The 26,186-nt window shown below is 37.7% G+C and overlaps 1 long non-coding RNA gene across 1 annotated transcript in view; it reads left to right on the top strand.

Annotated features, from left to right (window-relative positions):
* LOC134760431 (uncharacterized) overlaps window positions 1–26,186 on the top strand; it is a 148,771-nt gene that overhangs the window by 9,776 nt on the left and 112,809 nt on the right. The window contains exon 2 of the long non-coding RNA XR_010137852.1: window positions 6,764–6,808. This is a non-coding gene — a long non-coding RNA (uncharacterized LOC134760431). The remainder of the gene's footprint in view (window positions 1–6,763; window positions 6,809–26,186) is intronic.

The following is a 26,186-nucleotide window of genomic DNA, read 5'->3' as shown; positions in this document are numbered from 1 at the left end:
CCAAGCTCAAATGATCCTCCTACCTCAGCCTCCTGAGTAGTTTGAACCACAGGCATGTGCCACCACCACACCTGGTTATTAAAAAAAAAATTATCTGTAGAGACAGGATTTCTCAATGTTGCCAGGCAGGTATCAAACTCCTGGGCTCAAGTGATCCACCTGGCTTGGCCTCCCAAAGTGCTGGGATTATAGCCATGAGCCACTGTGCCCAGCCAGAAAAATAGACTTTAAGCCAATAAGTTACAGGAAACAAAGAACATTATTTCTTTATAAAAGGTTGAATTTGTCAAGAGTATATTATAAACATATATAGCAAAGTTTTGAAATATATGAAGTAAATATTGATAAAATATAAGGAAGAAATAGATTGTTCTACAGTGGTAGTTGGATACTTCAATATCTCACTTTCAATAATGGATTGAAACAACAGCCACACAGGAGATCAATAAGGAAATGGAGGCCTTGAACAACAACAACATAAACCATGTAGACCTAAGAGACATAAATATCACTTTCCTTCACTTCCAGTAACAGCAGAATACACATTTTTCTTCAGGTGCCCTTGGAACATTCTCCTGGATATATCCCATATGGTAGGCCTCAAAGGAAGTCCTAATAAGTTTTTATTTTTATTTTTTTTTTGAGACAGAGTTTTGCTCTTGTTGCCCAGGCTGAAGTGCAATGGTGTGGTCTCAGCTCAGTGCAGCCGCCGTCTCCCAGGTTCAAGCAATTAATTGTTCCTGGAGAAGATAATTTGTATGATTTCAATCTTAAAAATTTATTAAGGGCTGGGCACGGTGGCTCACGCCTGTAATCCCAACGCTTTGGGAGGCTGTGGCAGGTGGATCATCTGAGGTCAAGAGTTCAAGACCAGCCTGACCAACATGGTGAAACCCCATCTCTATTAAAAATATTTTAAAAAATTAGCCAGGTCTTTTGGCGGGCACCTGTAATCCCAGCTACTCAGGGGGCTGAGGCACAAGAATCGCTTGAAACCAGGAGGCAAAGGTTGTAGTGAGCTGAGATCTCACACTCTATCCACAACAGAGTGAGACTCTGTCTCAAATAAGAAAGAAGGCCGGGCGTGGTGGCTCATGCCTGTAATCCCAGCACTTTGGGAGGCCGAGGCAGGTGGATCACGAGGTCAGGAGATCGAGACCTTCCTGACTAACACAGTGAAACCCCGTCTCTACTAAAAATACAAAAATTAGCTGGGTGTGGTGGTGGGTGCCTGTAGTCCCAGCTACTCGGGAGGCTGAGGCAGGAGAATGGCATGAACCCTGGAGGTGGAGCTTGCAGTGAGCTGAGATCACACCCCTGCACTCCACCCTGGGCGACAGAGTGAGACTGTGTCTCAAAAAAAAAAAAAGAGAAAAGAAAAATGAAATCTCTGATAGAAAGCAAACTGGAAAATTCACAACTATGCAACATTCAGAAAACAAACTGCTGTATAACAAATAGGTCAAGGAAGAAATCACAAGGGCTTCCCTCTTTGGAAAGAAATGAGAAGAAAAATATCACAAGGGAAATTAGAAAATCCTTTGAGACAAAACTAAAACACAATATGCCAGAAATTATGGATGTGGGGAAAGCAGTGCTAAGAGGAAATTTTATAGCTATAAATGTCTCCATTTAAAAAGAAGAAAGAGCTCCAATAACCTAAGTACATACCTTAAGGAATGAGTAAAAAAGGAGCAAACTAAACTCAAAGCTAGAAGGGAGAAAATAATAAATATGAGAACAGAGAGAAATGGAGAATAGAAAGACAGAAAAATTAACAAAGCAAAACCTGGTTCTTTGAAAAGATAAAATTGATAAACCTTTAACTAGACTGGCTAAGAAAAAAAGAACTCAAATTATTAAAATCAAATGAAAATGGGGACATTACTGCTAACTTTACAGAAATGAAAAAGGATTGTGAGAGAGTACTATGAAAAGTTGTATACCAACAAATATTATGCTAACAAATTGGATAACCTAGTTGAAATGGCCATGTTCCTAGAAAGATGCAAAGTACCAAAACTGATCACAGAAGAAATAGAAACTGAATAGTCCTGTAACAAGAGATTGAATCAAAATAAAAAAAATCCTCCAACAAAGAGAAGCCCAGGATCACATGACTTTACTGATGAATTCTACCAAATATTTAAGAGTTAACAAAAATCCTTCCAAAAAAATTGAAGAGGTGGGAAACACTTTCTAACTCATGAGGCTAGCATTACCCTGATACTGAAGCCAGGCAAAGATATTACAAAAAACTATAGGACTATATTCATTATGAATATAAATGCAGGAATCCTCAACAAAATACTAGCAAACCAAATCCAGCAGCCTGTTTAAAAGATTATGCACTATGACCTAGTGGGATTTATCCCAAAAAAGTTAGGGTGGACCAACATAGGTAATTTAATCATTTTATATACCCCATTAATAAAGAAATAAAATTGCATGATCTTCTTAATTTATGTAGAAAAGTACTTGAAAAATCTGGAAACATCCCATGATGAAAAACATTGAGTAAACTAGGAGTAGAAAGGAGTGTACTCAGACCAGGTGTGGTGATTCACGTCTGTAATCCCAGCACTTTGGGATGCCGAGGTGAGGAGATCACTTGAGCTCATGAGTTCAAGACCAGCTTGGGCAACATGGTAAAACACTGTCTCTACCAAAAAAAGAAAAAAAGGAATTAGCCAGCCCTGATGGTGCGTGCCTGTAGCCAAGATTGTGCCACTGCACTTCAGCCTGGGTGACAAATGAGACCCTGTCTCAAAAAAAAAAAAAAAAAAAAAAAGTGCTTAGCATGATAAAGGCCATTTGTGGAAGCTTATAGCCGGCATTATACTCAGTGGTGAAAGATTGGCAGCTTTTCCCCTGAAATCAGGAACAAGACAAGGATACCCACATTTACCACTTGTATTCAACATAGTAGTGGAAGTTCTGTCCTGAGCAATTAGGTAAGAAAAAGAAAGAAGTAAAACTATCTTTATTCACTGATGATGTAATCATATGTAACCCAAAAGAATCCACACACACACACACACACACACACACACACACACACTTTGTTAGATGTAATAAACTAATTCAGCAAAGTTGTAGGATACAAAATTCATACTCAGAAGTCAGTTATACAGTCATGAGTCACTTAGTGTCAAGGATACATTCTCAGAAATGCATTGTTAGGCAATTTTGTCTTTGTGTAAACATCATAGAGTATATTTACACAAACCTAAGTGGTACAGCCTATTCCTCCTAGGCTACAAACTTGTACAGAATGTTACAGTACTGAATACTGCAGGCAATTGTTATACAATGGTATTTGTGTATCTAAACGTAAACAGAGAAAGTACAGTAAAAAGGCACAAAAGATAATGGTACACCTGTATAGGACACTTAACATGAAAGGAGCTTGCAGGATTGGAAATTGCTCTGGGTGAGTCAGTGAGTGGTGAGTGAATGTGAAGGCCTTGCACATTACTCTTCACTTCTGTATGATTGGCTATGCAGATTTTTTAATACCACCATCACCACAAACATGAGTAATACATTGCACTATGACATTAAGTTAGCAATAGGAATTTTTAGCTCCGTTATAATCTTGTGGGACCAACATCATATATGTGGTCCATTGTTGGCAAAAATGTCATTATGCGATGCATAACTGTACCTCTATGCACCTCTATGCACTAGCAATTAACAACCTGACAAGAAAACAATTCCATTTACAATAGCACCCAAAACATTAACATAAAATATTTAGGAATAAATTTAATCATGGAGGCACAAGATTGTATTCTAAAAACTGCAAATCTTGCTGAAAGAAATTAGACAAATAGACATCTCATGTTCATAGATTGGAAAACTTAATATTGTTAAGTTAGCAGTACTACCCAAAGCAATCTATAGATTCAGTTTAATCTCTATAAAAAATCCCAATGGTGTTTTTTTAATAGAAGTAGAAAAACTCATCCTGAAATTAATATGGAATTTCATGAGACCCTGAATAATCAAAATAATCTTGAAAAAGTTGAGGGACAAGCTACAGTAACCAAAACAGTTTGATACTAGCATAAGGATAGACATATAGACCAATGAAGCAGAAGCGAGAGCACATAAATAAACCCTCACATACATGGTTAAATGATTTTTTTCAAAGGTGCCAAGATATTCCATGGGGAAAATAGAGTCTTTTCAACAAATAGTATTAGCAAAACTGGATATCACGTGCAAAAGCACAAGTCTGGACTCTTACCTTACACTGTATCCAAAATTTAAAATGGATTAAAGGACTAAATTTTAGAGCTAAAACTGTAAACCTTTTAGAAGAAAACATAGGGACAGATTATCATAACCTTGGATTTGGCAATGATTTCTTAAATATGACACCCAAAGCACTCAAAACAAAAGGAAAAAATAGATAAATTGGACTTTATCATAAGTAAAAACTTTTGTGCATCGAAGAATACTATCAAGAGTGAAAAGACAACCCACAGAATAGAAAATATTTGCAAACCATGTATCTGATGAGGTGTACCATCTAAAATATGTAAAGAATTGCTGCAAGTCAACAACAGAAAGACAAACCCAATTTTCAAATGGGCAAAGGACTTGAATACACATTTCTCCAAAGAAGATATGCAAATAGCCAATAAGCATATGAAAAGATGCTAAACTCTGTTAGTAATGAGAGAAATGCAAATTAAAAGCAATAAGATACTTCTTCAAACCCATTAGGGTAGCTATTACTTTAAAAGAGGGAAAATCACAAATGTTAGCAAGAATACAGAGAAATTAGAACCCTCGTGCATTGCTGGTAGGACTGTAAAATGATACAGATTCTGTGAAAACAGCTTGGTAATTACTCAAAATGTTAAACATACCAGTTGCGCTCTTAGGTATATACCCAAAGAGATAGTTGTACACCAGTGTTCACAACAGCACTGTTCACAATAACCAAAATGTGGAAACAACCCAATTGTCCATCAACACATGAATGGATAAACAAAACATGGTATACCCATAGAATGGAATATTCAGCCACAGAAATAATAAAGTTGTTGATATGTGCTATAACATGAATGGACTTTGAAAATATGCTAGTTGAAATGCCATAAACAAAAGGACAAATATTGTATGATTCAAAATTTGTATGACTCATAAAGACAAAGTAGATTACCAGGGGCTGCAGGGTGAGGAGGGGGAATGGAGAGTTACTATTTACAGGTACAGAGTTTCTGTTTTGGATAATAATGTTCTGGAAATAGATAGTGGTGATGATTGTACAACATTGTGAATGTACTTAATGCCACCAAATCATACACTTAAAGACAGTTATAGTGGTAAATTTTGTGTTATAAACTTTTTTCCACAATCAAACTATATTATGTATATATATGAATAAGAATTCAGTGTAGTTACTATTTTTGAGAATCACTACTCTAACCTAACAGTTAATGAGAAAACCCTTAGGTTTTTTTGGTTCAAATTCTTTATCTTTCAATCTTATTTGGGTTTTCCAAATAGATTTTTCGGTAGCTCATGCCTGTAATCCCAGCATCTTTGGAGGCCAAGACTGGCAAATCACAAGGTCAGGAGTTTGAGACCATCTGGCCAACGTGGTGAAACTCTGTGTCTACTAAAAATGCAAGAAATTAGCTGGGCATGGTGGCGGCTCCTGTAATCCCAGCTACTTGGGAGGCTGAGGCAGGAGAATCACTTGAACCTGGGAGGCAGAGGTTGTAGTGAGCCAAGATCGCGCCACTGCGCTCCAGCCCAGGTGACAGTGTGAGACTGTCTCAAAAGAATAAAACATACTGACCAGGCATCAGGAATATTCTAGTATTCTGCTGTTAATTTTATAATTTAATGAGTGCTTTTCAAATAACAAGTCATTCTCAGGAGAATTTGGTAACAGGCCTAGCTTTTTGGGGTTGATTAGACTTGGTTGAGCTGGGGTTCTGACACTGAGAGTCCAGAATATTGAATATCTTGGTGATAGTAAACCTGGAGGTCCAATAGAAACAAAGTACATAACTGTTGTACTGCGCAAACAGGGTGATTCAAATTACCTATTTGACGTTATGTATTGAAGTAACTCTAAAAACAAAATATTACCTTTTCATTAGTCAGGATGAGATAGGCTGTGCTGCAGGAGGAAAGAAACCCCTAAATTTGTGTGATGTTACCTTCTCATCAACAACTATCTACAAGAGAGGCTTGAGTTCCCCTTGTATTCAGTACCAATCTAACTACCTCAAAGGTGGAAAATGAAGATTTCATGTGATAAAGATCTGTCAGTGGCTCTTTCATAGTAACCTACATTTAAAAAATTTCTTCACGATGAGCTATGTGATGTTTCAGTGACGTTTAGATTTGCTAAAATTTATTTCAGACAAAATAAGGACAAGATTTCTTTAGAGATGAGATAGTTATAGGTTTTGGAGATTCGTTATTTCATAGTACTGGCAAAATTCAGTAGAACTCTCAACTTTGATACTGTTATCAACTTTGATGCTAGTGTTAAGAACCAACTGTGTAAATTAGTTGTGTGAATTAGTTGTATGTTCTCAAGCAATTAATTTTAACTCAATGTCAGCATCTGGAAATGGGGACAATAGTACCTACCACATGGAAATCTTGTAAGGATAAAATGAGAATGAGTGAATGTAAAGTGTTTCACAGTGTCTGATACACTTCAGGTTATCATTAATGGCAGTTGTCATTATTGATTGAATATTAATTGGCTTTTTCTATGTTCATACAGTTTGGCGGACATCAAATGACACAGTGTAAGAGCTTTTCGAAAATTGTAAGTTGGTATGTAGATATTCACTTGACGATTATAATCTTTTTTCTGAAGTCCTTATTTTCGTTATATAATTGTTTAATTATATACTTCCTTGCATTTTGCTCTTATTTTGTGGGCGTTAATTTCATCTCCCAAACCAGTATATGCACTCCTATACATACTAATATTTCATAGCTCATATTTGTTTTGTATCTCCTACATAAAGCACTATGTACTTAGTCAAATACTCAGTAAATATTTGTTTATTTTTAGCAATTGGTGATTTCTAAGTAAGCTCTTAAGCACATCATAATTGCAATTGGAATTAATGTTACTTTGAACGTGAGATTGCTGCTACACACCTGAGAATTCCCTTCAGTCAAAGGTAACCTTCCTGTATATCCCAGCAGATGCAGATTAACCCATAACACAGATCCTTGCAATCTACGTTGCTTTCCAAGATACTCTAAACCTAAAGCTACTGAAATAAGTAATGCAGATTACTTACCTACTGAAGGTATTCCTTACCAGATAGAAAACACTATTACCAAGCCTATTTGTTTGGTTGCCTTAATATTTGTTCTCATGTACAGTCTAAGTTAAGATACTGCTTTTTCTAAAAAAACAAAAACAAAAACAAAAACAAAAACAAAACAAAAAAAAACTTGAAAAATCTGAAGACAATTTTCAGGAAATTGACACAGTACATAGCTCATAATCTGTTGTCAGTAATTTTTTGTAGAATTAATGATTAAATAACATTGATCCAGTACCTCAAGAACTACTGTAGCTAAGACCCTAACTTTAAAAAAGTGTTGGATTCTCAGTTGTGCCATTTACTAGCTATGTGTCTGTGGGTGATGTAGTTAAACTGTATAAAACAAAGTTTCCTCGTGTTAAATGGGCATTGTAGTAACAATCTTACATGTTTATTGTATTAAGTGGCACAGGTGGAACACTTAGCACAATGCCAGATACCTAGTAAGTAAAAAATATGGGTAATTTCATCCATGATTAATTTAACTCAAAATTACTTAAATATTTGGAAAACATTTCTCTAATAAGTTTCAAAGTTGGACAGCTCCCAAATTGGTTATTTCAGATGTTCAGTGACTTCATCAGAATCCAGATCTCTATTGTTCCAGTCTGCTATCCTCAAAGAGGTAGTCGTTGTCCTCAGACTAGGTAACCTTATGGTCACAAGGTGACTGCTGCAGTTTCAGTCTTCAAATCCAGTCAAAACGGCATCCAGAAAAACAAAGAAAAGCATCTCTTTACCTGAGTTTCTTGTTAAGAACAAGGAGATCTTTCCCAGAAGCCTTCTAGCATACTTCCCTTCCTAACTGATTGACTGAGTCATATCCCCACCTCCTGAATGATTACTGGTGAAGAGAGTGGGGTTATGAATTACCTAGGGGATGGGTTTACACAAATCAGTTTATCTCCAAGTTTTTTGTTGTATCATTTTTTTAAAGGGTGGATGTCTAAATAACATTGGTGTTCTATTAATAAGGGGGGAATGGGTTTCTACCATAGCTATTATTATGCATAAAAGAATATTTACCATTCCTTTTTGAAGGAGTATTTGACTGTAAAGGAGAGTCAAGTGTCTCCTGAAACTTCTTGGTTACTTCCCATTGCTATCCATCAGATACATCATTGCCATCGTTTATTAGACAAACTAATTCCAATTTCATTTTTTGTCAGTCTTTTAAAAAACCTGTTTCATTCTGTAGTGTTGCTGCTACTGACAAAGTTATTGAAGTGTCACAGCTAAAAATGGCAAATACTAGGCCAGGTGCAGTGGTTTACAGCTGTAATCCCAACACTTTGGGAGACAGAACGTACAGGATCTGTTGAGCCTTGCAAGAGTTTGAGACCAGCCTGGGCAACATAGCAAGACCCTGTATCTTCAAAAATAAATATAAAAATTAGCCTGGAGTGGTGGCACATGCCTGTTATCCCAGCTACTCTGGAGGCTGGAACAGGAGGATTGCCTGAGCCCAGGAGGTTAAGGCTGCAGAGAGTCATGATGGTGCCACTGCATTCCAGCCTGGGCAACAGTGTGAGGCCCTGTCTCAAAAAAAAAAGAAAATGTCTAGGATTATCAGGATTACTTGAGACAGATCAAAAACGTAAATGACATGCAAACTAGCTACTTTCTTAAGGTGAATTTTATCTTGGGACAGAAGCATTACTATACCTAACTTATAAAACTTTGCTTTCTAGGCTTAAAAAAATCAGTTAAAAAGTTATTTTCCACTTACTTTCTATCTGGATTAGCTAGTCTATGATTTTAGCAGCACCAAGATGAGAACCAATTATAATATGACAAAATATTTGTGAAGGAATACAAGGGTCCACCAAACATTATTTTAATGATATATAGGAATTTATAAAAAAGGAGGGAGTGATTATATAGTAATATATATGGGAAATGCTTTAGTTCCCTGTTTCCTTCTTTCATATACCCATTTAAAAAATCTTTTTGCTAATGTGAACTTGGTTCTACAAGCTGGCTTGATATATAAACAGTTTTCATAAGAAGTTTAGATAATCTGTCTTTTTACACTCTGTCTCTGTAAAATCCATAGAACTAAAAAGAGACAGACTATAGAAACAGTTGGAGAAAAGAGTGAGACACAATTTAGATGAAAAGGTTAAGGTTGGCCGGGCGCAGTGGCTGATGCCTGTAATCCTAGCACTTCGGGAGGCTGAGGCGGGTGAATCACTTGAGCCCAGGAGTTAAAGACCAGCCTGTGCAACGTGGCGAAAGCCCATCTCTACAAAAAGTTCAAAAATTAGCCAGGCAGGGTAGCATGCACCTGCAGTCCCAGGTTTTGTGGGATGGTGGGGCAAAAGGGGCTGAGGTGGAGGCTTGCTTGAGCCTGGGAGGTTGGGGCTGCGGTGAGCTGTGATGGTGCCATTGCACTCCAGCCTGGGTGACAGAGTGATACCGTATCTCAAACGAAACCAAAACAAAACAAAAAACAAAGGTTCATTGGTGACAAAAGTTCTCCGAAAAACAACCCATTTAATAGACATTTTCTTGGTTTTGTATCATTATCTTTTTACCTCGGAGCAGTGCTATTGATAGTAGGTCTCATTGGAAGCATTTTAAACATCCATAATGCAGATAACAATAATAGAATATATATTAATGCACATTTCTTTTGTATATAACTGTGATATATGGGAAGATCAGAGCTATCTGAAGTATAGAGGGCATCATTTCTATAATTCAAATTTTTACATTAAAACACTGTTTTTAGAAGGAGTTTTCAAATGGGACTGTTAATATTTGTCACTGTATTTTCTAAAAGCAGCAATTTGGGCCAGGCAAAGCATGGCTCATCCCTGTAATCCCAGCACTTTGAGAGGCCAAGATGGGAGGATTGCTTGAGCTTAGGAGTTCAAGACCAGCCTGAACAACAAAGTGAGACACCCAACTTTACAAAAACATAATAATAAAAAAAAATTTGCTGGGTGTGAGGGTGTGCACCTGTAGTCCCAGCTACTCTGGAGGCTGAGGCGGGAAGATTGCTGGAGCCCACGAGGTTGAGGCTGCAGTGAGCTATGATCACACCATTGCACACCAGCCTGGATATAAGAGCAAGACCTTGTCTATAAAAATAAAATGCAGCATTTTTCAATTGATGTGTTCAGACAATTTGCATTTAATTGCTAATTTGTTTGAATTTAAGTCCACCATCTTGGTATTTATATTCTGTATGTCCCATCTATTTTATGTCCCTTTGTTTCATCTTTCCTGTTTTCTTTTAGGTTAAAAATGTATTTTTTGATTTCTTTTTTTTTTGGCCATAGGGTTTGTTTTTTATTGATTGCTTTAGAGATTACAATATATGTACTTATGTTACCACATTATACCTTGAATTAATGATATGCTGCCTTACTTACAATGCAAGAACCTTACAATGGTATAATTCTGTTTACTTCTCTTTCATGTTTTATGCTTTTGTGATATATTTTACATCTGTGTATGTTATAAACTCCACAGTATATTATTATTTTTGCTTAAAGTCATTATTTTGGCCAGGCTTGGTGGCTCACGCCTGTAATCCCAGCACTTTGGGAGGCTGAGGCAGGTGGATCACCTGAGGGCAGGAGTTCGAGACCAGCCTGGCCAACGTGGTAAAACCCCATCTCTACTAAAAATAGAAAAATTAGCCTGGTGTGGTGGTGCACACCTGTAGTCCCAGCTACTTGGGAGGCTGAGGCAGGAGAATCACTTGAATGTGAGAGGCAGAGGTTGAAGTGAGTTCAGATTGCACTACTGCACTCCAGCTTGGGCGACAAAGTGAGACTCTGTCTCAAAAAAGAAAAAAAAATCATCAATTTTTTTTTAATTATGGTAGAATACACATAATATAAAATTAACCACCTTAATCAGTTTTAGTCATACAGTTCAATAGTGTTAAATACATTTACCTTGTTGTGCTACCAATCTCTAGAGCTCTTCATCCTGCAAAACTGAAACTCTATACCCATTAAACAACAGCTCCCTATTCCCTTTCCTCCAACACGTGGCAGTCACCATTCTGACTTGATCTCTGTGATTTCGGTATTTCGGTACCCTAGGTGCCCAGTATAAATATAATCAAAAGTATTTGCCTTTTTTGTGACTGGCTTATTTCACTTAGCCTAATGTCTTCAAGGTTCATCCATGTTACAGCATGTGTCACAATTTTTTCTTTTTAAGGCTCTTATTTATTTTCTATTTTTTGTCATAGTAGCTATTCTAATGGGTGTTGCGATTTTGATTTGCATTTCCCCAGTTAGTGATTTTGAATATCTTTTAATATGCTTCTAGGCCATTGCATATCTTCTTTGGAGAAATGTCTATTCAAGTAATTTGCTCATTTTAAAATTAGGCTGTTGGTTGTTTTGTTGTTGTTGAGTTGTTGGAGTTCTTTATTCTGCATATTAATGCTTTATTAGATTATTTGCAGATATGTTCTTCAATTCTGTATGTTGCCTTTGCACTCTATTGTGTCCTTTCATGCAGAGAAGTTTTTAATTTTGATACAGTCCAATTTATCTGCTTTTACTTTTGTTACCTGTGCTTTTGGTATTGTTTCTAAGAAATTATTGCCAAATACAATGTCATGAAGTTTTTCCTCTATCTTTTCTTCTAAGTGATTTATAACTTTAGCACTTATAATTAGGCCTTTAATCCATTTTGAGTTAATTTTTGTATATGGTATAAGGTAAGGGTCCAGCTTCATTCTTCTGCATGTGGCTACCCAGTTTTCCCAGCATCATTTTTTGAAAAGTCAACTGACTTTTAAAGAATGTAAGAAAAGAAAGAAATAATGTCTATTTACCATATATTTACTATTTTAATTCTTTGTATTCTTTCCCATAGATATGAATTTTCATACAGTATTCCCTTCCAGATAAAAAACTTTCTTTAGCAAATTTTGTAGTGCAAGTCTGTTAGTATCACATTAGCTCAGCTTTCATTTATCTGAACATGTCTATTTCACCATTTTTGAAGGATATTTTCATTGACTATAGAATATTAGGGTGACTTTAAAATAAAGATATTGTTGCATTATCTTCTGTTCTTTGTTGTTTCTAATGAGAAGCGAGTCATCATTCTTGTTGTTCCTCTGTATAATTTTTGGTTCTCTGGCTACTTTTAAGATTTTTTTTGAGATGGAGTCTCGCTGTGTCACCCAGGCTGGAGTGCAGTGGCGCGATCTCGGCTCGCTGCAAGCTCCGCCTCCCGGGTTCATGCCATTCTCCTGCCTCAGCCTCCCAACTAGCTGGGACTATAGGCACCTGCCACCACACCCGGCCGATTTTCTGTATTTTTAGTAGAGATGAAGTTTCACAGTGTTTGCCAGGATAGTCTCGATCTCCTGACATCGTGATCCGCCCGCCTTGGCCTCCCAACATGCCAGGATTACAGGTATAAGCCACTGCGCCCGGCCAAGATTTCTTTTTTATCTTTGGTTGTCATCCATTTGACTGTGATGTGCCTAGCTGTGATTTTATTTCCATTTATCCTGCTTGGGATTTACTGTCCATCTTGGATGTACAGGTTTATGTTTTAAACCAGCTCTGGAAATTTTGACCAATATTTTATCAAAACTTTACCCCATTCTCTTTCTCCTTTCTCTCGGGGAGTCCAATTTATAAATATGTTAGATAGCCTAATCTTGAATACATCTGTCATTGAGGATCTGTTAATTTTTTCTAATCTTTTTTCTCTATGTGCTTTAGTTTAGATAATTTCTATTCGGTTGTCTTCAGGTGCACTGAGCCTTTCTTTTACATTGTCCAATCTGCTGTTAACTTTATAGCGGTTTTCTTTTCTTTAATCATTTCAGATACTGTCTTTTTCAGTTCCAGGATTTCCATTTGATTTTTATTTTCAGTTTTTAGTTGCTACTGAAATTCCTTATATTTTCGCTCATTATATCCTCCTTTTCTTGTACATCATTTATCATATATATGAATTATAGCTGCATTAAAGTACTTATCTATTAATCCTGACATCGCAATTGTCAGTGATTCTGTTTCTATTCACTGTTTTCCTTTGACTGTGGGTCATACTTTCTTGCTTTTTCTCTTATAATTTTTTGACTACATATTACTATTGTAAGTAATATGTTTATGACATTCTTGGTTTTGTTATCTTAGAAGAGTGTTTTTAATTTTGTTCCAGCAGGTAGTTAATTTACTGATAGATTTTCTTGATTCTGTGGAGGCTTGGTTTTAGGCTTTGTTCAAATTTAATCTACTTCAGTTTTTCCCTTATTCTGAGGCATAAACCATACTCTTACAGTATGCTTCTTCTGGGGTTTCTAGAAAGTCTAGTGTTATATATATCCTTCCAACTTAAAGGGATTCACCCTCTAAACTGATTCATCATTTGGAAGCTGCTAAAATTTCTGCTTAGCTATTCCTTTTTTTTCACTGTTGTTTTTCTCTAGGTTTCTTGGGTCTTGCCCTACATGTACACAGTTCAGGAGTCAGATTTTGAAGCAACCCCTGTTCCCCCTCACCCCGTGACTTCCCCTTCCTGAAGATTTCCTCCCTCTTACTCCAGCTGCATCAGCAGCCTCAGACTCTAAGTTCCGACTCCTCAGATGAGAAGCTGCTGCCTTCTGTGTAAGCTTTATTCCCTGTGTACCATGCAAACTGGGGAATAACCTCACTTTAAAAGTCAAGATAAATGTAGGTATCATCTACTGCTTCCCTTCTTTTTTTTTTTTTTTTTTTTTGAGACAGGGTCTCATTCTGTCGCCTAGACTGGAGTGCAGTGGCACAACTCAGCTCACTTCAGCCTCCACCTCCCGGGTTCAAGCGATTCTCCTGCCTCAGTCATCCAGATAGCTAGGATTACAGGCATGCTCCATCACGCCCGGTTAATTTCTGTATTTTTAGTAGAGAAGGGGTTTCACCATGTTGGCCAGGCTGGTCTCAAACTCCTGAGCTCAAGCGATCCTCCCACCTTGGCCTCCCAAAGTACTGGGATTACAGGCATGAGCCACCATGCCCGACCTGGCTTTCCTTCTTTCAAGGGTCATATCACCTTCAGTTTCTGTCTGCTTTTGATTGCTCCACAGTGCCTTCAAATAGTTGTCTTCCTATATTTTAGGAAGGGTTTATAATTGTTATTATCAGAGGGGTTATCTCATTTAAGATATGCCACTATTTATGAAAGCCAGCAGTTACTAAAGCAGTATTTTTAAATGGAAAAATAAAGGGGTGGTTTCTAAGAAATTACTGGTTTTTAAAATTGTACCCAGCTATATTTAGAAAAGTAAAGATACTACCTAGAATGGGAAAAAGAGTTAGACAATCTTAAAAAAATAATTTCTAGTGTCTCCATAAGACTATAAAATTAGGGACTATGGGCATGAAAATATACTGCTTAGATCTCCAGCTGCAGGGAGCATAATTGACTTATGGCTACAGTTGCTGCCCTTTAGAACTTACCCCCAACTTTGTGCCAAGACTGTGGTTGTAAATGGTCTTTCTAGGCAGTGACTGTGTATGGTAGGAGTTCTAATGCAGGCTCTTTCTTGTGAAATGCAGGACCCTTTAATGAGACACTTTGGCTTAGGGACTCCCCATCAGCTGGGCCAAAACTTTTGTAGAAATGTGCTGCAGTCTGAGACCCTTCCTACCCAATCCTCCTTCCTTCCCTTTCTCCATCACAAGTAACAAAACTGTGTCACAGTCTTGAAGGCTCTCTTGTCTTCTCTTCCTGCCCCTCCTTCATCTTTTATAGGTAAGTCTCCTAATAAATCTTTTTGCATATCTAGTCTCATCTTGGCATTTGCTTCTTGGAAAATCCAGAGTAGTAAAGAAACACAGACCCAAACTAGTGACAGAAAAGGTACCAAAATGATGACTTTTAAAAAAGAATGTTCTTACGGAAAAATCCCAAATATGTATGTAACTACTCCCTCCACCAGAAGGGAGAGCATAATTCTCGTCCCCTTGAGCTGTGGTCTGTGCTTAGTGACTTGCTTCCAGTGAATAAAATAGTATTTTTTTCTGTTATTACCTCCTCCTCCTTCCCAAACACAGACATGCAGGAGCTTCTTTAGAAATTTTTTTCTAACATCCTCCCTGCCCCAGTGAAATATTAATGCCACAAATATTCTGTATATGTGTTTTGCTATATGAGTATCCATGTTTTATGCATAAAATAGTAAGTTATTTTTGCCCACCAAGAACCAGTTTTTTTCCTTCCGTGGCATTTTAACAGTCCCCACTGAGAATACATGAAATAGAGTGAGAAAAGGGAGAAATTCTAACTTGGAGAAACCTGGCAGACACTGCCTTAATCAATTGATCAAAGTTAACATCACCAGTGATAAGTCATGTTAATACCATATACCCTCATATGCAGTGAGGATGGTATTTTGTCTTTGTAGTAGTCTTTTCATAGCTTTAGTCTTAGGAGAAACATCAGGCAAACCCATATTGAGGGACATTCTACAAAATACCTGACTTCTTCTGAGGTGTCAAGGTAATTGTCTTAGTCCATTTTGGCTGCTATAATGAAATACCATAGACTGGGTGACCTATAAACTTCAAAAACTTATTTCTCACAGTTTTGGAGGCCGGGAAGCCTAAGATTGAGACATCAGCAGATTTGCTGTCTGTTGAGAGCCTGCTTCCTAGTTCGTAGACCTCTTCCTTCTTGCTATAACCTCATTTGGCCAAAGAGACAAAGGAACTCTCTGTCACTTTTATAAGGTCCTTAATCCCATTCATGAGGACACCTCCCTTATGACCTAATCTTCTCCTGAAGTTTTCACCTCCAGATACCACTGGGGATTGGCTTCAACATCTGAATTTTGAGGTGGGGAACCACAAATATTTAGTCTATAATAGTAATGGAAAATAAAGGAAGACTGAGAAACTGTCCCAGATCACGGGAGACTAAGGAGGCATAACCGCTAAATGCAGTGTGATATTCTAGATTGGATCTTGGAACAGAAAAAGAACAGTAGTGGGAGAAAAGGTGTCATCTAAATGAAGTCTAGTTCAGAGAATTATATCAATGTTCATTTCTTAATTTTGATAAATTTACTGTGGTTTTGGAAGATATTAATATTAGGGGAAGTTGTGGGGAGGGGCATAAGGGAACTCTGCTGTTTTTGTAACTTTTCTGTAAGTCTAAAGTTATTCCAAAATTACAAAATAAAAAAAGGAGTGTTTAAAGATAAAGATTATTGTGTCATCTGTATTCATATGAAAATAATGGTACAAATATTGAAAGAGAAGTAAATATATCACTAGAATTATAAATATTAAGCTAGTCTGAAATTATGTTTTTAAATATAATATCAGTAAATGAAAAAATATGGTAGATGTCTTTCTTAAATTTAGTGAAGCGTTTGATGTAGTATCTCATGACATCTGTGTACAATTAGTTTAAGTTGTCCTGGATATAAGCAGAGTCATATGGATTAAAAGCTAGCTGGAGAACCATAAAAAATATTGATAAACCATAAATGGTAATGTATCAAGTTGGAGAATGTGTCTAGGTGCTGCAAGGATCAGTGTTATCTCCTGTCTTATACAGCTGCTGCATTAATGATGTAGAAAAGGGAGTGAAAAGCGTGTTAATGAAATTCACAGATGCTATTAAATTAGGAGGTGATGCAAACAGCAGTGAGGGCAGCAAAAGCAAGGTAAAGGTACTCAGAGAGCTTAGAAATATGGAGTGGAAATAACAAAATTAGATTCTCTTCCTCCAAGATAGAAACTACTACTGCATTAGGAGAAAAACAATAAAACAAAATAAGTATTCAAAGGGAACAAGATCTGAAAGTCATCAAATTGTCAAAAAGACCTAGGGGTGGCAGTGAATAACAAAGTAGATATAAATTTATGATACAGTGATTTTGAAGATTACAGCCACATGTACTGCATGTCACAGAAAGAATACAATAGTCCATCTTTTTTTTTTTTTATACTTCAAGTTTTAGGGTACATGTGCACAATGTGCAGGTTTGTTACATATGTATACATGTGCCATGTTGGTGTGCTGCACCCATTAACTCATCATTTAACATTAGGTATATCTCCTAATGCTATCCCTCCCCCCTACCCACCCCACAACAGGCCCCGGTGTGTGATGTTCCTCTTCCTGTGTCCATGTGTTCTCATTGTTCAATTCCTACCTATGAGTGAGAACATGCAGTGTTTGGTTTTTTGTCCTTGTGATAGTTTGCTGAGAATGATGGTTTCCAGCTTCATCCATGTCCCTGCAAAGGACATGAACTCATCATTTTTTATGGCTGCATAGTATTCCATGGTGTATATGTGCCACATTTTCTTAATCCAGTCTATCATTGTTGGACATTTGGCTTGGTTCCAGGTCTTTGCTATTGTGAATAGTGCCGCAATAAACATATGTGTGCATGTGTCTTTATAGCAGCATGATGTATAATCCTTTGGGCATATGCCCAGTAATGGGATGGCTGGGTCAAATGGTATTTCTAGTTCTAGATCCCTGAGGAATCGCCACACTGACTTCCACAATGGTTGAACTAGTTTACAGTCCCACCAACAGTGTAAAAGTGTTCCTATTTCTCCACATCCTCTCCAGCACCTGTTTCCTGACTTTTTAATGATTGCCATTCTAACTGGTGTGAGATGGTATCTCTTTGTGGTTTTGATTTGCTTTTCTCTGATGGCCAGTGATGATGAGCATTTTTTCATGTGTCTTTTGGCTGCATAAATGTCTTCTTTTGAGAAGTGTCTGTTCATATCCTTCGCCCACTTTTTGATGGAGTTGTTTGTTTTTTTCTTGTAAATTTGTTTGAGTTCATTGTAGATTCTGGATATTAGATTCTGGATATTAGCCCTTTGTCAGATGAGTAGATTGCAAAAATTTTCTCCCACTCTGTAGGTTGCCTGTTCACTCTGATGGTAGTTTCTTTTGCTGTGCAGAAGCTCTTTAGTTTAATTAGATCCCATTTGTATATTTTGGCTTTTGTTGCCATTGCTTTTGGTGTTTTAGACATGAAGTCCTTGCCCATGCCTATGTCCTGAATGGTATTGCCTAGGTTTTCTTCTAGGGTTTTTATGGTTTTAGGTCTCACATTTAAGTCTTTAATCCATCTTGAATTAATTTTTGTATAAGGTGTAAGGAAGGGATCCAGTTTCAGCTTTGTACATATGGCTAGCCAGTTTTCCCAGCACCATTTATTAAATAGGGAATCCTTTCCCCATTTCTTGTTTTTGTCAGGTTTGTCAAAGATCAGATCATCGTAGATGTGTGGTATTATTTTTGAGGACTCTGTTGTGTTCCATTGGTCTAGATCTCTGTTTTGGTACCACTACCATGCCATTTTCATTACTGTGGCCTTCTAGTATAGTTTGAAGTCAGGTAACGTGATGCCTCCAGCTTTGTTCTTTTGGCTTAGGATTGACTTGGCAATGCGGGCCCTTTTTTGGTTCCATATGAACTTTAAAGTAGTTTTTTCCAATTCTGTGAAGAAAGTCATTGGTAGCTTGATCGGGATGGCATTGAATCTATAAATTACCTTGGGCAATATGGCCATTTTCATGATATTGATTCTTCCTATCCATGAGCATGGAATGTTCTTCCATTTGTTTTTGTCCTCTTTTATTTCATTGAGCAGTGGTTTGTAGTTCTCCTTGAAGAGGTCCTTCACATCCCTTGTAAGTTGGATTCCTAGGTATTTTATTCTCTTTGAAGCAATTGTGAATGGGAGTTCACTCATGATTTGGCTCTCTGTTTGTCTGTTGTTGGTGTATAAGAATGCTTGTGATTTTTGCACATTGATTTTGTATCCTGAGACTTTGCTGAAGTTGCCTATCAGCTTAAGGAGATTTTGGGCTGAGATGATGGGGTTTTCTAGATATACAATCATGTCATCTGCAAACAAGGACAGTTTGACTTCCTTTTTTCCTAATTGAATACCCTTTATTTCCTTCTCCTGCTTGATTGTCCTGGCCAGAACTTCCAACACTATGTTGAATAGGAGTGGTGAGAGAGGGCATCCCTGTCTTGTGCCAGTTTTCAAAGGGAATGCTTCCAGTTTTTGCCCATTCAGTGTGATATTGGCTGTGAGTTTGTCATAGATAGCTCTTATTGTTTTGAGATACGTCCCATCAATACCTAATTTATTGAGAGTTTTTAGCATGAAGGGTTGTTGAATTTTGTCAAAGGCCTTTTCTGCATCTATTGAGATAATCATGTGGTTTTTGTCGTTGGTTCTGTTTATATGCTGGATTATGTTTATTGATTTGTGTATGTTGAACCAGCCTTGCATCCCAGGGATGAAGCCCACTTGATCGTGGTGGATAAGCTTTTTGATGTGCTGCTGGATTCGGTTTGCCAGTATTTTATTGAGGATTTTCGCATCGATGTTCATCAGGGGTATTGGTCTAAAATTCTCTTTTTTTGTTGTGTCTCTGCCAGGCTTTGGTATCAGGATGATGCTGGCCTCATAAAATGAGTTAGGGAGGATTCCCTCTTTTTCTGTTGATTGGAATAGTTTCAGAAGGAATGGTACCAGCTCTTCCTGGTAACTCTGGTAGAATTCGGCTGTGAGTCCATCTGGTCCTGGACTGTTTTTGGTTGGTATGCTATTAATTATTGCCTCAATTTCAGAGCCTGTTATTGGTCTATTCAGAGATTCAACTTCTTCCTGGTTTAGTCTTGGGAGGGTGTATGTGTCGAGGAATTTATCCATTTCTTCTAGATTTTCTAGTTTATTTGGGTAGAGGTGTTTATAGTATTCTCTGATGGTAGTTTGTATTTCTGTGGGATCAGTGGTGATATCCCCTTTATCATTTTTATTGCATCTATTGGATTCTTCTCTCTTTTCTTCTTTATTAGTCTTGCTAGCACTCTATCAATTTTGGTGATCTTTTCAAAAAACCAGCTCCTGGGTTCATTGATTTTTTGAAGGGTTTTTTGTGTCTCTATATCCTTCAGTTCTGCTCTGATCTTAGTTATTTCTTGCCTTCTGCTAGCTTTTGAATGTGTTTGCTCTTGCTTCTCTAGTTCTTTCAATTGTGATGTTAGGGTGTCAGTTTTAGATCTTTCTTGCTTTCTCTTGTGGGCATTTAGTGCTGTAAATTTCCCTTTACACACTGCTTTGAATGTGTCCCAGAGATTCTGATATGTGGTGTCTTTGTTCTCGTTGGTTTTAAAGAACATGTTTATTTCTGCCTTCATTTCGTTATGTACCCAGTAGTCATTCAGGAGCAGGTTGTTCAGTTTCCATGTAGTTGAGCGGTTTTGAGTGAGTTTCTTAATCCTGAGTTCTAGTTTCATTGCACTGTGGTCTGAGAGACAGTTTGTTACAATTTCTGTTCTTTTACATTTGCTGAGGAGTGCTTTACTTCCAACTATGTGGTCAATTTTGGAATAGGTGTGGTGTGTTGCTGAAAAGAATGTATATTCTGTTGATTTGGGATGGAGAGTTCTGTAGATGTCTATTAGGTCCGCTTGGTGCAGAGCTGATTTCAATTCCTGGATATTCTTGTTAACTTTCTGTCTCGTTGATCTGTCTAATGTTGACAGTGGGGTTTTAAAATCTCCCATTATTACTGTGTGGGAGCCTAAGTCTCTCTGTAGGTCTCTAAGGACTTGCTTTATGAATCTGGGTGCTCCTGTATTGGGTGCATATATATTTAGGATAGTTAGCTCTTCTTGTTGAATTGATCCCTTTGCCATTATGTAATGACCTTCTTTGTCTCTTGATCTTCGTTGGTTTAAAGTCTGTTTTATCAGAGACTAGGATTGCAACCCCTGCCTTTTTTTGTTTTCCATTTGCTTGGTAGATCTTCCTCTATCCCTTTATTTTGAGCCTATGTGTGCCTCTGCACATGAGATGGGTTTCTGGAATACAGCACACTAAAGGATGGGTCTTGACTCTTTATCCAGTTTGCCAGTCTGTGTCTTTTAACTGGAGCATGTAGCCCATTTACATTTAAGGTTAATGTTGTAATGTGTGAATTTGATCCTGTCATTACAATGTTAGCTGGTTATTTTGCTTGTTAGTTGATGCATTTTCTTCCTAGCCTCGATGGTCTTTACAATTTGGCATGTTTTTGCAGTGGCTGGTACCGTTGTTCCTTTCTATCTGTAGTCTTTCCTTCAGGAGCTCTTTTAGGGCAGGCCTGGTGGTGACAAAATCTGTCTGCATTTGCTTGTCTGTAAAGGATTTTATTTCTCCTTCACTTTTGAAGCTTAGTTTGGCTGGATATGAAATTCTGGGTTGAAAATTCTTTTCTTTAAGAATGTTGCATATTGGCCCCCACTCTCTTCTGGCTTGTAGAGTTTCTGCCAAGAGATCAGCTGTTAGTCTGATGGGCTTCCCTTTGTGGGTAACCCGACCTTTCTCTCTGGCTGCCTTAACATTTTTTCCTTCATTTCAACTTTGGTGAATCTGACAATTATGTGTCTTGGAGTTGATCTTCTCGAGGAGTATCTTTGTGGGATTCTCTGTATTTCCTGAATTTGAATGTTGGCCTGCCTTGCTAGATTGGGGAAATTCTCCTGGATAATATTCTGCGGAGTGTTTTCCAACTTGGTTCCATTCTCCCCGTCACTTTCAGGTACACCAATGAGACGTAGATTTGGTCTTTTCACATAGTCCCATATTTCCTGCAGGCTTTGTTCGTTTCTTTTTATTCTTTTTTCTCTAAACTTCTCTTCTCGCTTGATTTCATTCATTTCATCTTCCATCACTGATACCCTTTCTTCCAGTTGATCGAATCAGCTACTGAGGCTTGTGCATTCATCATGTAGTTCTCGTGCCATGGTTTTCAGCTCCATCAGGTCCTTTAAGGACTTCTTTGCATCGGTTGTTCTAGTTAACCATTTGTCTAATTTTTTTTCAAGGTTTTTAACTTCTTTGCCATGGGTTCGAACTTCCTCCTTTAGCTCGGAGTAGTTTTATCGTCTGAAGCCTTCTTCTCTCAACTCGTCAAAGTCATTCTCCGTCCAGCTTTGTTCTGTTGCTGGTGAGAAGCTGCCTTCCTTTGGAGGAGGAGAGGCGCTCTGCTTTTTAGAGTTTCCAGTTTTTCTGCTCTGTTTTTTCCCCATCTTTGTGGTGTTATCTACCTTTGGTCTTTGATGATGGTGACGTACAGTTGGAGTTTTGGTGTGGATGTCCTGTTTGTTAGTTTTCCTTCTAACAGTCAGGATCCTCAGCTGCAGGTCTGTTGGAGTTTTCTGGAGGTCCACTCCAGACCCTGTTTGCCTGGGTATCAGCAGCAGAGGCTGCAGAACAGCGGATATTGGTGAACAGCAAATGTTGCTACCTGATCGTTCCTCTGGAAGTGTCGTCTCAGAGGAGTACCTGGCCATGTGAGGTGTCAGTCTGTCCCTACTGGGGGCTGCCTCCCAGTTAGGCTACTCGGGGGTCAGGGACCCACTTGAGGAGGCAGTCTGACCGTTCTCAGATCTCCACCTGCGTGCTGGGAGAACCACTCCTCTCTTCAAAGCTGTCAGACAGGGACATTTAAGTCTGCAGAGGTTTCTGCTGCCTTTTGTTTGACTATGCCCTGCCCCTAGAGGTGGAGTGTGCAGAGGCAGACAGGCTACTTGAATACCTGCACAATACAAAGACAATTTGGTTGTCTTAAAAGCTTTACAGGAGAACTAGAACATTACCCGTCTACTTCTTGCAGTAAACCTCCCAACTTTGGAGATACAGCTTTTCCATATGAAACATAACAAATTTCATATAATATGCAACAAGAATGAGTATATAAAGTACAGCAAGAACTGCTCCCTCAGTTTATCTCTAGTTGCCTAAAGTGGGATTCTTGGTTATTATATTATTTATTACTAGACAACCTGGTACTCCAGTAAAATGCAGAAGGCCAGAAGGATAAGGAGGATAAAAGGCTGGGCATAAGTGTGATTATCATTAATTTCTTGTAAAATTTTGTGATGAGGAATAAAAAAGGGAATGCTGCTCCTACACCTGAAATAGGTCATGTTGTTCAGTATTTTGGGCTTTTTTTTTTTTAGTAGCAAACCCCAAGAGGCTGCCTTTTTATATTCCTTGAGGTAACCCTGTCATAATATTGGTCCTTACCCATCTGTCAGAGGCATAACTTTCATTTCTACAATCACTTCAACAATAGATAGTAGGCCAGGCGTGGCGGCTCACGCCTGTAATCCCATCTGAGGCAGGTGGATCACCTGAGGTCAGGAGTTTGAGACCAGCCTGGCCAACATGGCGAAACCCCATGTCTACTGAAAATACAAAAAATTAGCTAGGTGTGGTGGCAGGCACCTGTAATCCCAGCTACTCGGGAGGCTGAGGCAGGAAAATCGCTTGAACCTGGGAGACAAAGGTTGTAGTGAGCCGAGGTCACGTGCCATTGCACTCCATCCTGGGCAACAAGAGTGAAACTCGGTCTCAAAAAGCAACAACAACAAAAAACGAAAAAATAGATAGTAAACTAATCATGTCCACTGACTTAAGGCATAAAAGCATCCAGTTTACTATTGATATTAAATATCTAATTCTGATTACCCAGAACTTAATTTCTTTAAGAATTTTCAATATCCTCGTCATTCTAGATGCCACTAGTTAGCATTTCTTGAGTTTTATTTAGATCTTAACATCTGTATCACTTTCTTAAAAATCAGAAATATTCCCTTGACCTTGAGCTGTTTGATGCTTGGCATATCTTTTCATTGTTAAATCTTTTACCATGTTATAACCGGCCATGTGCAGTGGCTTGCACCTGTAATCCCAGCACTTTGGGAGGCCGAGGTGGGTGGATCACGAGGTCAAGAGATTGAGACCATCCTGGCCAACATGGTAAAACCCCATCTCTACTAAAAGTACAAAAATTATCTGGGTATGGTGGCACACGCCTGTAGTCCCAGCTACTTGAGAGGCTGAGGCAGGAGAATTGCCTCAGTGATTTGAATCCCAGAGGTGGGGGTGGCAGTGAGCCAAGATCTCTGCCTCCCAGGTTCAAGCGGTTCTCCTATCTCAGCCTCCTGAGTAGCTGGGATTACAGGCGCCTGCCACCATGCCCGCCCGGCTAATTTTTGTATTTTTAATAGAGATGAGGTTTCACCATGTTGGCCAGACTAGTCTCAAACTCCTGACCTCAAATGATCTGCCTGCCTCGGCCTCCCAAAGTGCTGGGATTACAGGCATGAGCCACCGTGCCTGGCCAGGAATTTATGATTTTAAAGATATCATTACTATTTATTCTTATCAAATGGATAATTTATTCTGATTCTGGCTCCTCCATTATTGCCTTCCTTTCAAAACTTTCTCAATTGTACTATCTCTTCAGAGAATTTCCTAAGAAGTTTTTTGTAATCTCAGATTATTGACCCTTATTGTTCATATTTTGATTTAAGCTAAACTAATATTAAAAGAACTACAGAATTATCTTAATCATGGCATTGAATTTCCATGTTTTCCTGATTTATTGTTATGCACAAATCCCAACTATGGAATGAGATCATCTCTATATTCTTTTTTTATTGTAATCTACCTCCTATACTGCGTAGACAAAAAGCAAGTATGCAAACTGTGGATACAAAATGTAAGACCCTTTAGATCACTTGGAAAACATCATCTAATGTTTATTCTGTAATCCTTTCATCGTAATTTGAATGCATTGAGGTAATGTTACTTTCCTTAACAGTGATATTGAGATTTATAATGGTATTCATGATAGAATCTACAATTTTAAGTCAGTGGTCCCATATGGAGTTTTGAAGCTCCCTGAATTCTGCTAATATCTCCAAATGACAAACTAAAATGTTGTTGGTGTCTTTTTTTTTTCCAACTTATTTTCCCTATAGCTATAGGGAAAGATGGAGATTCTGCTCTATCTTTCCACAGAATTTGGACAAGAAATTTCAAGACAGTCACATGTTTTCCTTGTGCATAAAGCCTGGGAATAGGCTATGTTGTTGTATTAACTTAAAGTAAGAGTCTGTTCATATTTTAGATACTGATGGAAAGTAATGTGGAGTTTAACTCCATTTCTTACAGTTTTTTAAGTTCTTTTTTACTGTAGATCAGTATTCTTTATTACTAGCTCATTAATCAAACTCTAACATATGGTATGGAGAGCTTTAAGTTCACCTTTTTTTGTACTGAATTTATTGCAACTGCATGCTATCAGGCAATATGTGACCAAAATGAAATAGCGGGACTTCAGTGTCATCTTTACAGACTCTGTCATATAAAAACTAGACTGTAATAATTTTACTTTCTTGGAATCTACTCAGTGTTACAAGAAGTTTATTAAATGATAATTAGGTATTACAAAATTCTTGATGATCTCAGGAATATCCAAATATTCTTGCTCTCTCCCTTCTAAATTGTCGTTATTAAGTAAATTCTAACTTTTATGCAAAGCCTATGTGGTTTATTTGACACAGATTCATCTAGTAAAAGTTACCGTTGCTAGTAATCAGTTAGTTATCTTTTTCTTAGCTCTTTAGATGTGGATTAGCAGTGAGTTTATAGTTTTCATGGAGCCATTGCCAGAACATATAATACAAGATTTCAAATTCTGTTATCTTGAGAATGTTGAGGTAGAATCCCTTTGGTTTTTTTTTGTTGTTGTTGTTGTTGTTGTCATCATTGTCCTTTGATCATGAATGTAACTGTGGACTCCAAGATGAGTTATGGGTGTTCCACAGTATTTTTTAAACATTCTTGGGACTACTTCATACAAATCTGTATATGTAAATGTAATTAAATATAATTGTCTTTTCAGTGTCTTTATTAATCCTTTAGGTTTATAGTATTTTTTTTTTGTCAATTATTGGTGGCTTCAACTGCTGGCTTCTTGTATAAAGTTCTTGATTTTCTTTTCTTTCTTCTTGATTTTTTTTTTTTTTTTTTTTTTTTTTTTAGCTAGGGTC

Source organism: Pongo abelii, chromosome 18 (assembly GCF_028885655.2).
Source record: "Pongo abelii isolate AG06213 chromosome 18, NHGRI_mPonAbe1-v2.0_pri, whole genome shotgun sequence".
NCBI classification, from domain to species: Eukaryota; Metazoa; Chordata; class Mammalia; order Primates; family Hominidae; genus Pongo; species Pongo abelii.
The sequence above is the reverse complement of the archived record's forward strand: the minus strand, read 5'-3'. Positions and strand labels throughout refer to the sequence as shown.